The sequence below is a fragment of the Ranitomeya imitator genome, chromosome 3 (genome assembly GCF_032444005.1).
Source record: "Ranitomeya imitator isolate aRanImi1 chromosome 3, aRanImi1.pri, whole genome shotgun sequence".
Lineage (NCBI taxonomy): Eukaryota > Metazoa > Chordata > Amphibia > Anura > Dendrobatidae > Ranitomeya > Ranitomeya imitator.
In genome coordinates this window covers 472,009,322-472,021,715 of record NC_091284.1, presented here as the reverse complement: position 1 = coordinate 472,021,715, position 12,394 = coordinate 472,009,322, and the positions used below count along the sequence as shown (strand labels likewise).

The window sequence follows — 12,394 nt, the reverse complement described above, 5'->3', positions numbered from 1 at the left end:
TTTTACATAGGCAGTGTTATATACTATGTGGGCTGTGTGATATACTCCGTTGGCTGTGCTAGATATTACGTGGCCACTGTTATATACTGTGTGGGGAGTGTTATATACTACGTGACTGGGCAATATACTACATGGCTGGGCAATATACTACGTGGCTCTGTGCTGTATACTACGTGGCTCTGTGCTGTATATTATGTCGCTGGGCAATATAGTACGTGGCTGTGCAATATACTATGTGGCTCTGTGCTGTATACTACTTGGCTCTGTACTGTATACTACGTCGCTGGGCAATATACTACGTGACTGGGCAATATACTACGTGGCTGGGCATTATACTACGTGGCTGGGCAATATACTACGTGGCTGGGCAATATACTACGTGGCTGTGCTGTATACTACGTGGTTCTGTGCTGTATGCTACGTCGCTGTGCAATATACTACGGAGCTGGGCAATATACTACGTGACTGGGCAATATACTACGTGACTGGGCAATATACTACGTGACTGGGCAATATACCACGTGACTGGGCAATATACTACGTGGCTGGGCAATATACTACGTGGCTGGCCAATATACTACGTGACTGGGCAATATAATACGTAGCTGGGCAATATACTGCGTGGCTGGGCAATATACTATGTGGCTGGGCAATATACTACGTAGCTGGGCAATATACTATGTGGCTGGGCAATATACTACGTGACTGGGCAATATACTACGTGACTGAGCAATATACTACGTGACTGAGCAATATACTACGTCACTGGGCAATATATTATGTGACTGGGCAATATACTACGTGGCTGGGCAATATACTACGTGGCTCTGTGCTGTATACTACGTAGCTGGCCAATATACTACGTGACTGGGCAATATACTACGTAGCTGGGCAATATACTGCGTGGCTGGGCAATATACTATGTGGCTGGGCAATATACTACGTGACTGGGCAATATACTACGTGACTGGGCAATATACTACGTGGCTGGGCAATATACTACGTGGCTGGGCAATATACTACGTGGCTGGGCAATATACTACGTGGGCTGTGCAATATACTAAGTGGATATGCATATTCTAGAATACCCGAGGCGTTAGAATCGGGCCACCATCTAGTGTAATATATATATATATATATACACACACACACACATATATATATATATACACATATATATGTAAATATATATATATATATATGTACACACACAAATAATAATATATAGATATTATGTACCAGTTAGTACGTACTAGCTAGTCAAGATCATGGATCATCCCAGACATTATCCACTTACCGTATGTTTTTTCTTTGCTGTCCTACAGGACATAATTTTATTATCTCACCTAAGCCCTGATTAGTGCAGGTCCCGGTGTAACAGGCCATAGTAGACCCCCAGTCCAGTCTATGCCTAAGGCCTCTTTTCCACTTGAGAGAAAAAAAACGGTACGTAATCTGGACCGAAAAAAGGGATGAAAAGTATGCGTTTGTCATGCGTTTGTGATGCGAGTTCAATGCGATTTTTTAATCGCACCATCCGTTTTACATCCGTATGCAATCCATTTTTTTTCTCTGCAACTATTTTTATACAGTCATTTACAGGAGTATTTACAGTGTTCTATGCCACAGAATGGTAAGGTATCCGTAAAAAACGGATGGAATACGGATGGTCCGTATTCCATGTGTTTTTTTTCTCGCACCCATTGACTTGCATTGGCGAGACTCGCAGCATGCTGCGATTTTTTTCTCAGTCCGATTTCAGCTGAGAAAAAAATCGCAAATGGAATGTCACCTATTGAATAACATTGGTCCGAGTGCAATCCGATTTTTTATCGGATTGCACTCGTCCGTTTTCCTCGCAAGTGGAAGAGAGGCCTAAGGCCGGGATCACACATGTGAGAAACACGTCCGTGTCTCGCATGTGAAATCCAAGCTCTGGCGCCGGCACTCCAGAGCGGAGCGTGCGGCCGCATAGCAACACATGGAGCCGCACGCTCTGGAGTGCCGGCGCCAGAGCTTGGATTTCACATGTGAGACACGGACGTGTTTCTCGCATGTGTGATCCCGGCCTAACCTCGATTATATCACGGGGTATATTATGGCCTTGGCCATTTCATACCCCCTCATGCCAGATTGATATCAGCAGCGTTAAGTGATATACACAAAGAATTACATAATTTTTCAAGATCTTATTGGGAGTTCAGGTTTGTCAGGTAAGTTATGTGAGAAGATAATTGACTTAAATCTTAACCCCTTACCGACCTCCGCCGTACTATTACTGCGGAGGTCGGATCCCCTGCTTTGATGTGGGCTCCGGCGCTGAGCCCACCTCAAAGCCTGGACATGTCAGCTGTTTCGAACAGCTGACACGTGCCCGCAATAGCGGCGGGTGAAATCGCGATTCACCCGCCGCTATTAACTAGTTAAATGCCGCTGTCAAATGCTGACAGCGGCATTTAACCGGCGCTTCCGGCCATCGGGCCGGAAATGAGCGCATCGCTGACCCCCGTCACATGATCGGGGGTCAGCGATGCGTCGGCATAGCAACCTTAGGTCTCCTTGAGACCTCTATGGTTGATGATGCCGGCTTGCTGTGAGCGCCACCCTGTGGTAGGCGATCATAACAAGCCTGTAATTCAGCTACATAGGAGCGATCTGATGATCGCTGTATGTAGCAGAGCCGATCAGGCTATGCCAGCCTCTAGCCTCCCATGGAGGCTACTGGAGCATGGCAAAAGTAAAAAAAAAATCACCCTCCTTTCGCCGTTCAGAATCGCCCGATCTATCAACAAAAAAAAAGGATTAACCTCATCGCTAAACAGCGTAGCGAGAAAAAAAATTGAAACGCCAGAATTATGGTTTTTTGGTCGCCACAACATTGCATTAAAATGCAATTCAGGGGCGATCAAAAGAACGTATCTGCACCAAAATGGTATAATTAAAAATGCCAGCAGGGCACGTAAACAATAAGCCCTCACCTGACCCCAGATCACGAAAAATGGAGACGCTACGTGTATTGGAAAATTGCGCTTTTTTTTTTTTTAAGCAAAGTTTGGAATTTTTTTTTACCACTTAGATAAAAAGTAACCTAGACATGTTTGATGTCTATGAACTCGTAATGACTTGGAGAATCATAATGGCAGGTCAGTTTTAGCATATAGTGAACCTAGCAAAAAAAAAAGCCAAACAAAAAACAAGTGTGGGATTGCACTTTTTTTGCAATTTCACTGCATTGTCCTGCAAAAAACAAGCCCTCACATGGCCATATTGATGGAAAAATAAAAAAGTTATGGTTCTAGAAAGGAGGGGAGCAAAAAATGAGATCGCAAAAACGGAAAAGGGCAAGGTCGTGAAGGGGTTAATGTTATAAACATCTCTTCAGGAAAGCCTACAGCCTGCACTGACACCGCTGCTGCCTCATCACCAACGAAGCTACCGCCTCACCAACACCGGAGCTACCGCCTCACCAACACCGGAGCTACCGCCTCACCAACACCGGAGCTCCTGCAACCCTCAACCTACTGTCTCCTTCCCCATAATCCTGTAGAATGTAAGCCCGCAAGGGCAGGGTCCTCGCCCCTCTGTATCAGTCCGTCATTGTTAGTTTGTTTACTGTATGTGATATTTGTAACTTGTATGTAACCCCTTCTCATGTACAGCACCATGGAATCAATGGTGCTATATAAATAAATAATAATAATAATAATAATAATAATAATAATAATAAACACATAGACTTATTACTTGAGCCAGAAAAACTTCAATCAGTAAAAATATTAACACTTCCAGAAAGATATAATGAGGTGAAGAATCTTCTGCACTTCTCAGTAGTTATACAGTAAATGAAGCCATCTGTCTGAGTATAATAGAACGAGATCGGCACACTGATCAACCAGACAGGGTGAGAAAACCCGTGCCGTGACAAGAGGAAGTTACAATTGTATTCCAAGGTAAAAGCGCTCATCAAATCGGACAACTATGTAATCTCAGATGTAATGACTGCTGTCCCTTACCAGTCACATTCTAAGATCAATAATTCTTCCAGAAGTGGAATGAATGGCACCAGGTCAATGGCAAACCCAAAGAGCACAGAATCTGATTCGTATAGACCTCCAATTATGGCGGTGTTCCACTACTGGAATCAGGTGCTCAGCATCATATAGCAAATGATGTGTTAACGTGAAATAGAACAAGAGATGCGGCTGATGTGATGATGTTCTTATTTCATTGTGAATTTTGTTTTGCACAATGTTTTATAATGTTTTTGCTATATGTGATTGTCGAGATCCCCTATAAAGGACTGGACTCGTGGAAGGGCTACTCGCACGAAACGGCCGTCGTCCATACCTCACTCCCCGCACCCTTCTATCCACCTGCCGCCTCCTAACAAATATCTCTTACCGTTGGACGGTGAATAAAGGACTTTGAATTTACTACGACTGGGTGAGTGCCGCATCTCTTTTTCTACTTCACGTTGACACATTGCAAGATCAATCTTCAGTCTGTGAATAACAGCACAAATACCTTCCCACTACATGCAAGTCAGTTTTAAGTTATTAAAGAATTGCATCGAAAATCTATCTCATTTACAAGGGGTATATTGTAGCCTGGAGAGGTATAGTTTGGCCTAGAACAGTGTATCTCCCGGTGTATACTCTGGCCTAGGCCAAGCTATACCCAGGTTTAATCTGGTCAAGGGTTAATTCAGCCCGTTACACCGGTCCAGTCTGCTGTATCAGTACAAGTCCCAGTCCTGCCTACTGCATGAGTGCATGGCCCGGTCCTGTCTGCTATATCAGTATACATCTTGGTTCTTCCTACTTTATGTGCATGTCCTGGTACACCTTACTGTATCATCTGATCTATCAGTGCATATCCCGGTCCTGCCTGCAGTATCAGTGCATATCCCGCTCATGCCTGCAGTATCAGTGTATATCCCGCTCCTGCCTGCAGTATCAGTGTATGTCCCGCACCTGCCTGCAGTATCAGTGTATGCCCCGGTCATGCCTGCAGTATCAGTGTATATCCCGCTCCTGCCTGCAGTATCAGTGCATATCCCACTCATGCCTGCAGTATCAGTGTATGCCCCGGTCATGCCTGCAGTATCAGTGTATGCCCCGGTCATGCCTGCAGTATCAGTGTATGTCCCGCTCCTGCCTGCAGTATCAGTGTATGTCCCGCACCTGCCTGCAGTATCAGTGCACGTCCCGCTCCTGCCTGCAGTATCAGTGCACGTCCAGCTCCTGCCTGCAGTATCAGTGCACGTCCCGCTCCTGCCTGCAGTATCAGTGCACGTCCCGCTCCTGCCTGCAGTATCAGTGCACGTCCCGCTCCTGCCTGCAGTATCAGTGCACGTCCCGCTCCTGCCTGCAGTATCAGTGCACGTCCCGCTCCTGCCTGCAGTATCAGTGTACGTCCCGCTCCTGCCTGCAGTATCAGTGTATGTCCCGGTCCTGCCTGCAGTATCAGTGTATGTCCCGGTCCTGCCTGCAGTATCAGTGCATGTCCCGCTCCTGCCTGCAGTATCAGTGCACGTCCCGGTCATGCCTGCAGTATCAGTGCACGTCCCGCTCCTGCCTGCAGTATCAGTGTATATCCCGCTCATGCCTGCAGTATCAGTGTATATCCCGCTCCTGCCTGCAGTATCAGTGTATGTCCCGCTCATGCCTGCAGTATCAGTGTATGTCCCGGTCATGCCTGCAGTATCAGTGTATGTCCCGCTCCTGCCTGCAGTATCAGTGTATGTCCCGCTCCTGCCTGCAGTATCAGTGCATGTCCCGCTCATGCCTGCAGTATCAGTGTATATCCCGCTCCTGCCTGCAGTATCAGTGTATGTCCCGCTCATGCCTGCAGTATCAGTGTATGTCCCGCTCATGCCTGCAGTATCAGTGTATGTCCCGCTCCTGCCTGCAGTATCAGTGTATGTCCCGCTCCTGCCTGCAGTATCAGTGCATGTCCCGCTCATGCCTGCAGTATCAGTGTATATCCCGCTCCTGCCTGCAGTATCAGTGTATGTCCCGCTCATGCCTGCAGTATCAATGCACGTCCCGCTCCTGCCTGCAGTATCAGTGTATATCCCGCTCCTGCCTGCAGTATCAGTGTATGTCCCGCTCCTGCCTGCAGTATCAGTGCACGTCCCGCTCCTGCCTGCAGTATCAGTGTATATCCCGCTCCTGCCTGCAGTATCAGTGTATGTCCCGCTCCTGCCTGCAGTATCAGTGCATGTCCCGCTCCTGCCTGCAGTATCAGTGCATGTCCCGCTCCTGCCTGCAGTATCAGTGTATATCCCGCTCCTGCCTGCAGTATCAGTGGACGTCCCGCTCCTGCCTGCAGTATCAGTGCACGTCCCGCTCCTGCCTGCAGTATCAGTGCACGTCCCGCTCCTGCCTGCAGTATCAGTGCACGTCCCGCTCCTGCCTGCAGTATCAGTGCACGTCCCGCTCCTGCCTGCAGTATCAGTGCACGTCCCGCTCCTGCCTGCAGTATCAGTGCACGTCCCGCTCCTGCCTGCTTGCACGGGTGATGAGGACAGTACCTGTGTGAGGACATAGTGAGGCTGCCTCATGTGGTCCGACGTGCACAGGGTTTCCCAGCTCCTGCTCTCTCTGGCTGCTGTCACTTTCTCTGCGCTCAGTATCTGCCTGCCGCGGAGCAGCTGGTGTCAGCCCTGTCATTTCTCCAGCAGCACGGCCAGCTTCTCTGCATGGGGGAGGAGTTTTCTCTGCTACTGTTTTCCTATTGGCTGCTCTCAGTTGCCCACAGTTCAGATGGACAGCTGACATTCCCTGCTCCGCAGTGCTCATGCTCCATCCCCGGGAAGTCTCGTGAGAGCTGAGCTGCGTTACTCCCGGGAGTTTTAATGTGAGCACGTAGTGGCCGCCCGGCAGCCGCTGTCACCAGCTGAGCTAGGACGGTGCTGCCCTCCGGACGGCGCCATACTGCCACCGTTCTCCTGTGCCCCGGCTGTCCGGCAAAGCACGGTGTAATAGAGTGTAGTCAGGGCAGTCCGCAAAGTCCTGACAGGAGCTCCCATTCTGCTCTCACATAGTCCCTCCGAGTTCTGAGGATGCAGAATTTTTCTTTTCTAGCTATGTCCTTTATTTATGAATTTATTTATATAATATATGTAGGGAGGAAACTTAATTGTAAAAAATGATTTTTATTACATATTATTTTCTTTGGCTTTTTTCCATTCAACATGAATGGAATTTGTGGTCAGATCTTCTATGAGGAGCTCAGACTATGAAAATACTAGAGTTATCATCTCCCTGTCAGACCGTCATGGTGGGCTCACTGACAGATGCTCAGCGCCCTCATTCCGCAGCCTGTAGGGCGTGCCCCACGGAGGCTATTGAGGACCCACGGTGCAAAGCGTTTAGGGCACATGCCCACGATCCGGAACTGGCAGCGCTTTGGCTGCAGCACATGTCCAGTACGTCCACAGCGCTGCCGTCTGTTGAACGCAGGTAAATCCGCATGAATCACTGAACCAATGCATTGTATTGATGTCATTTCTCTTGCAGAGACTAGCGTCTCCACAAGAGAAATTGATATGCTGCGGAATTGACGTAAATACACAGCGTCAAACCAGCAGAAATTCCTGATCATGGACACATACCCTAGAAAAACACTCTCATCAGAGTTTTTATGCTCTTGATATATTGCAGTCGTCATATGGCAGCAGGCCACACAGCTGCTATGGGGCTCCCCTGCCCGTCATCGCACGTTCAAATATATTGGCATCCTGGATGGATTGTAGTGGCCATAATAGTGTATGGAGGACGACAGGGAATACATTATACTATGTGGAGTGCATTATACTATATGGAGGACTATGATGAGTGCATTATACTGTATAATATACACTGTACTGTGTACTTACAATTGCTCATTTTTCCCTTCTACTGAGTCATTTCTGCTTTTGGTAAAAATAGGAAGTCTGTTGTGCCTGAAGAAATCATTCCTTTCTTCAACTCCTTGGCCATGTGCGAGCCTCCTCCCCCCTCCCAGGGACTTTTAGGGTATGTGCACACGTAGATGGAACCTTCTTTTTCCGCACCTGTTTTGAGAAATCTGAAGGTAAAAAGCACTGTGTTTTACCTGCGGATTTAGCTTGGATTTTATGCGTTTTTTGTGCAGATTTCACCTGCGGTTCTACACCTGCGGATTCCTATAATGGAGCAGGTATAAACCGCTACGGAATCCGCACAAAGAATGAACGTGCTGCGGAATAAACAACACAGCGTTTCCACATGTTTTGTTCTGCCGCATATTCACTGCAGATTTTGTTTTCCATAGGTTTACATGGTACTGTAAACTCAGGGAAAACAGCTGAAAATCCGCAGCATCAAAACCGCTGCAGATCCGCAGCAAAATCCGTAACGTGTGCACATAGCCTTACAGTGACCCGACTCATACAGCGAAAATTGACTTTGTCTTTGTACATAGAGCTTAGAAGTATTCAGCTGGTCAGAATCTATGACATGATGTCGTAGATCTAATGGGAAACAGAAGAATTAACTGGGTAGAAAGGCAAAATGAGCAATTGTAAGTATACAGTGCTATATAATATGATTGCAATATATTAAGAGGATAAAAATTGTGATGGAAGGAGTGCTTCTTTAACCCCTTTCTGACATCGGACGTACTATCCCGTCGAGGTAGGGTGGGCCCCTATGACCACGGACGGGATAGTACGTCCAGCGCGATCGGCGGCGCTCACGGGGGGATGATCGCGATATGCCGGCGGTGCAGGGAAGCATCGCGCAGGGAGGGGGCTCCCTGCGGGCTTCCCTGAGTCCCCCGCAGCAACGCGATGTGATCGCGTTGCTGCGAGGGTCTTACCTCCCTCCCTGCCTGCTCCAGACCCGGATCCAAGATGGCCGCGGATCCGGGTCCTGCAGGGAGGGAGGTGGCTTCACAGCCTGCTCAGAGCAGGCACTGTGAAGCAGCCTGCACTGCTATCAGATCGGTGAACTGACAGAGTGCTGTGCAAACTGTCAGATCATCGATCTGTGATGTCCCCCCCTGGGACAAAGTAAAAAAGTAAAAAAAAAAATTTCCAAATGTGTAAAAAAAAATTAAAAAAAATATTCCTAAATAATGAAAAAAAAATATATATATTATTCCCATAAATACATTTATTTATCTAAATAAGTAAAAAAAACAATAAAAGTACATATATTTAGTATTGCCGCGTCAGTAACGGCCCGACCTATAAAACTGGCGCACTAGTTAACCCCTTCAGTAAACACTGTAAGAAAAAAAAAAACGAGGCAAAAAACAACGCTTTATTATCATACCGCCGAACAAAAAGTGGAATAACACGCGATCAAAAGGGCAGATATAAATAACCATGGTACCGCTGAAAGCGTCATCTTGTCCCGCAAAAAACGAGCCGCCACACAGCATCATCAGCAAAAAAGTAAAAATGTTATAGTCCTGAGAATAAAGCGATGCAAAAATAATTATTTTTTCTATAAAATAGTTTTTATCGTATAAAAGCGCCAAAACATAAAAAAATGATAAAAATGAGGTGTCGCTGCAATCGTACTGACCCGAAGAATAAAACTGCTTTATCAATTTTACCAAACGCGGAATGGTATAAACGCCTCCCCCAAAAGAAATTCATGAATATCTGGTTTTTGGTCATTCTGCCTCACAAAAATCGGATTAAAAAGTGATCAAAAAATGTCACGTGCCCGAAAATGTTACCAATAAAAATGTCAACTCGTCCCGCAAAAAACAAGACCTCACATGACTCTGTGGACCAAAATATGGAAAAATTATAGCTCTCAAAATGTGGTAATGCAAAAAATATTTTTTGCAATAAAAAGCGTCTTTCAGTGTGTGACGGCTGCCAATCCTAAAAATCCGCTAAAAAACCCACTATAAAAGTAAATCGAACCCCCCTTCATCACCCCCTTAGCTAGGGAAAAATTTAAAAAATGTATTTATTTCCATTTTCCCATTAGGGCTAGGGTTAGAGTTAGGGCTAGGGTTAGGGCTAGGGTTAGGGCTAGGGCTAGGGCTAGGGTTAGGGCTAGGGTTAGGGCTAGGGTTAGGGTTAGGGCTAGGGTTAGGGCTAGGGTTAGGATTAGGGTTAGGGCTAGGGTTAGGGCTAGGGCTACAGTTTGGGTTGGAGCTAAAGTTACAGTTAGGGTTTAGATTACATTTACAGTTGGGAATAGGGTTGGGATTAGGGTTAGGGGTGTGTCAGGGTTAGAGGTGTGGTTAGGGTTACTGTTGGGATTAGGGTTAGAGGTGTGTTTGGATTAGGGTTTCAGTTATAATTGGGGGGTTTCCACTGTTTAGGCACATCAGGGGCTCTCCAAACGCGACATGGCGTCCGATCTCAATTCCAGCCAATTCTGCGTTGAAAAAGTAAAACAGTGCTTCTTCCCTTCCGAGCTCTCCCGTGCGCCCAAACAGGGGTTTACCCCAACATATGGGGTATCAGCGTACTCAGGACAAATAGGACAACAACTGTTGGGGTCCAATTTCTCCTGTTACCCTTGGGAAAATACAAAACTGGGGGCTAAAAAATAATTTTTGTGGGAAAAAAAAGATTTTCTATTTTTACGGCTCTGCGTTATAAACTGTAGTGAAACACTTGGGGGTTCAAAGTTCTCACAACACATCTAGATAAGTTCCCTGGTGGGTCTAGTTTCCAATATGGGGTCACTTGTGGGGGGTTTCTACTGTTTAGGTACATTAGGGGTTCTGCAAACGCAATGTGACGCCTGCAGACCATTCCATCTAAGTCTGCATTCCAAATGGCACTCCTTCCCTTCCGAGCCCTCCCATGCACCCAAACGGTGGTTCCCCCCAACATATGGGGTATCAGCGTACTCAGGACAAATTGGACAACAACTTTTGGGGTCGAATTTCTCCTCTTACCCTCGGGAAAATACAAAACTGGGGGCTAAAAAATAATTTTTGGGGGAAAGATTTTTTGTTTTATTTTTACGGCTCTCCATTATAAACTTCTGTGAAGCCCTTGGTGGGTCAAAGCGCTCACCACACATCTAGATAAGTTCCTTAGGGGGTCTACTTTCTAAAATGGTGTCACTTGTGAGGGGTTTCTACTATTTAGGTACATTAGGGGCTCTGCAAACGCAACATGGCGTCTCATCTCAATTCCTGTCAATTTTGCATTGAAAAGTCAAACGGCGCTCCTTCCTTTCCGAGCTCTCCCATCCGCCCAAACAGTGGTTTACCCCCACATATGGGGTATCAGCGTACTCAGGACAAATTGTACAACAACTTTTGGGGTCCAATTTCTTCTCTTACCCTTGGAAAAATAAAAAATTGGGGGCGAAAAGATAATTTTTGTGAAAAAATATGATTTTTTATTTTTACGGTTCTGCATTATAAACTTCTGTGAAGCACTGGGTGGGTCAAAGTGCTCACCACACCTCTAGATAAGTTCCTTAGGGGGTCTACTTTCCAAAATGGTGTCACTTGTGGGGGTTTCAATGTTTAGGCACATCAGTGGCTCTCCAAACGTAACATGGCGTCCCATCTCAATTCCTGTCAATTTTGCATTGAAAAGTCAAACGGCGCTCCTTCCCTTCCGAGCTCTCCCATCCGCCCAAACAGTGGTTTACCCCGACATATGGGGTATCAGCGTACTCAGGACAAATTGTACAATAACTTTTGGGGTCCAATTTCTTCTCTTACCCTTGGAAAAATAAAAAATTGGAGGCGAAAAGATAATTTTTGTGAAAAAATATGATTTTTTATTTTTACGGTTCTACATTATAAACTTCTGTGAAGCACTTGGTGGGTCAAAGTGCTCACCACACCTCTAGATAAGTTCCTTAGGGGGTCTACTTTCCAAAATGGTGTCACTTGTGGGGGGTTTCAATGTTTAGGCACATCAGGGGCTCTCCAAAAGAAACATGGCATCCCATCTCAATTTCAGTCAATTTTGCATTGAAAAGTCAAATGGCGCTCCTTCGCTTCCGAGCTGTGCCATGCGCCCAAGCCCAAACAGTGGTTTACCCCACATGTGGGGTATTGGTGTACTCAGGACAAATTGTACAACAATTTTTGTGGTCCATTTTCTCCTGTTACCCTTGGTAAAATAAAACAAATTGGAGCTGAATTAAATTTTTTGTGAAAAAAAGTTAAATGTTCATTATTATTTAAACATTCAAAAACTTCCTGTGAAGCACCAGAAGGGTTAATAAACTTCTTGAATGTGGTTTTGAGCACCTTGAGGGGTGTAGTTTTTAGAATGGTGTCACACTTGGGTATTTTCTATCATATAGACCCCTCAAAATGACTTCAAGTGAGATGTGGTCCCTAAAAAAAAATGGTGTTGTAGAAATGAGAAATTGCTGGTCAACTTTTCACCCTTATAACTCCCTAACAAAAAAAAATTTTTGTT

At 46.0% G+C, this 12,394-nt stretch overlaps 1 protein-coding gene across 2 annotated transcripts in view; it reads right to left on the bottom strand.

Moving 5' to 3' along the window:
- Positions 1–6,878, bottom strand: part of CAMKK1 (calcium/calmodulin dependent protein kinase kinase 1) — a 641,465-nt gene extending 634,587 nt beyond the window's left edge. Inside the window, exon 1 of one of the 2 annotated variants that reach the window (XM_069757479.1) lies at positions 6,536–6,878. The gene's annotated coding sequence lies outside the window, so the exon portion shown is untranslated. The remainder of the gene's footprint in view (positions 1–6,535) is intronic. The other variant, XM_069757478.1, reaches the window with a different exon arrangement.
- Positions 6,879–12,394: the final 5,516 nt, after the last annotated feature.